Source organism: Cynara cardunculus (genome assembly GCF_001531365.2).
Source record: "Cynara cardunculus var. scolymus isolate 2C chromosome LG 10, CcrdV1, whole genome shotgun sequence".
Lineage (NCBI taxonomy): Eukaryota > Viridiplantae > Streptophyta > Magnoliopsida > Asterales > Asteraceae > Cynara > Cynara cardunculus.
The window spans coordinates 16,935,007-16,937,833 of record NC_037537.1 but is presented as its reverse complement, the minus strand read 5'-3'; positions in this window follow the sequence as shown (position 1 = coordinate 16,937,833).

The following is a 2,827-nucleotide window of genomic DNA, read 5'->3' as shown; positions in this document are numbered from 1 at the left end:
GGGGTGTCACGTGGAATAGACGATGTTAAGGGAGGGAAAGTGAAGTTAAGTCGTCGATGGAGAGTTACGAGTTAGTGGTGAAAACTCCCAAACTCTATATAAGGCGGTGGGTGATTGGGTACGTGTATATACACACACATATTAAGATGAAAAGACAAAAAGACCAGTAAAAATATCAAAATACCCTCCAAAGTTAAACGAGTATAAATTTTTAGTAGAGTAAACAACAAGGACTATACCTGTAACAAATTACATATCACATGAATCAAATCCAGAGTAACCATACTATATGAGCTCTAATCCTACAAGACATCAAAACACATGGATTATTAAAAGAACCATTAAACGTAGCTCTTAAAATGAGAGAGACGGCCAAAATCGGTTCGGCCCAGGTGGTCCCGACTTCGGTGGTTTGTAACTAATTATGGTGTTTAGAAAAATTCAAGGTCTAGTCTTATCCAGGACAAACTATACATAGACCCAATTTTAAAAAAAGTTTTTATAAAACATATTTAAAGATTTTTACAAGATTTCAAGTGTTTTTTAACCAAAAATTTCAAGTTGTACAAGTTGTTTTGGAAAATTTTCAAGCTTCTTGAATCGTTTTAATAGTAAATATAAAAAATCGTAATTATAAAAACTTGTACAAATTTTTTGCAAATAAATATTTAAAATGCATTTGAATGATGCATAGAGATTTTAAAGTATATTTCAATACAATATTATTAAAAGAACCATCAAACAAGAATTTTTATATGTTCAAAATTACTTTTTGATATTGGAGTCAGGACCGGTTATAAAGACTAGCTATGATTAAAGGAGACAGGTCCAAGACCGATTACACCGGAACCGGTTATGAAAAGAAAATCAATGACCGATTTAGACCCGTCCTTTATCGGTTTTTGACCATCTTTCTAATGGAATCCACCTTTTAAACTAGGGTGAATGTTCCATTAGCCACACGGCCCATACAATCAAATAATCCAGCCCAGATGAATATACGAATTCTCAACCGGGTTTCCTCAAATGGCGCCATTTCAATTCCTTCCCGCCCCGCCTAATTTCCCCCAATTTTTTTCAATTTTAACCCCACTTTCTCTACACTCCCACTCAGCCACTCCTCAAGAAATCTTGACAAAAACCCACTTCCGAATCCTTGTTTGTCTCTCTGAAACTTGAAAAATGTTCTACTCGCACAATCTGCTTGCACTGTTGGTTCGTTCTTTGATTTCATCTGCTTCTTTGTTTAATCATTAACTTCTTTTGCTCATTGATGGTAAAAATTTACGTAATTTAGTGATTTCGATTTGGTTTTCATTATGGGTCATTGTCGTTGCATCTCTTGTGTTCTTATTTCAATTGGGTGGCTGTATGTTCGCTCTGATTTATAATTTGAGTTAAATGGCATTGAATTCATAACATTTTTTTGTTACTTATTTTTGGTCAATCTCAATCTTTGATTTACTGTTATATCAGTTATTCTTCTCAGCAACTTTCTTGTCGTGTTTGGGGAAAGCACCACCATTCTTAGCCTTGATAGCTCAAAGACCCCTCTTGTGATACATCTTAGAGCTTGAGTATTTCCCCACACCTCTAATCAGGGTTCCTGCACACATGGGGCTTTCTGTCCTTTGGTGCCATTGCTCTTCTGCCCTCACTATACACTGGCTCTGGAAATGGAACCAGGTAACGGTTTTAAACTCCCATATCGAAATACAAACTTAGCAATGGCCACAAAACACATACATTCTCCAAACATGACTAATTTTTCTAAATTTACACAACCCGACTCTAAACGGACAACAAGTGTTCATGAAGCATGTAAAGTATGTGTCATCAAGAAACACGTAAAAAATAGATAATCTATATAGCATCAACTAGCAAGCAAACAGTTAGCTGATCAATCCAATGTGTGAATCAAACAGTGTGAGGTAGATAGTATTGTAATCCTTTATTTGCTCAGGAATACTAGTACTTCATACACACAACTAAATCAACACTTCCCATACATTGCCAAAATCCACAAACACAAATTCGAAGGGCTGGAACACATTTTACACAAATTCTCCTGACTATATTACGATAAATTCACAACATAATAAGCCAAAAAACTGTAAAAAGAGATTTCAAATTGAAGAGCACTAACATACATTTCAGGTGAGTTAAATACAAAATTCTAGATGAAGTATATGACGCGTTTGATGGTGTAAATTGGGAAAACAAGACACACATAAATCAAAAACCAAAATCTTCATAGGTGTAGGCAAAAATACATAAACAGATCGTCAAAATATCACATTACCGGAAACTAAGTTGCTCCGCGGGTGCAATCGGCTAATCAGAAAACGAAAGAAACCCTAATAGCTGGGGGGATATAAGATAAGGAGGGAAAAGTCTAAAAAAAAACCAATGGACTTTAGCGTTTAGAATGATTAAGTATTTGGACAATTTTTTGGAATAAATAAATATTTGGACATTTCTAAACATGTTAAATAACTCTTTGGACTTTCCAAAACCTGTTAGATACATCATTATGACCTATACAACCGGTTAATGTGGTAAAATAATGGAAAAAGTCCGAAAAAAAACCCAATAAACATTCATATTTTGAACGATTAAGTCCCTAAACATTTTTTGAACCAAAAAATATTTAGATCTATAAAATCAAACAAATATAACAAAAAAATTATTACATTTAAAAAAAATTGATAAAATTTATTTTAATTAAAATAAAAATATATTTTATCAGTGATTTTTCAAACTAAAAAATTTTTTAAAAAATTATTGATTAAATTTATTTTAATTAAAAATAAAATATATTATGTAT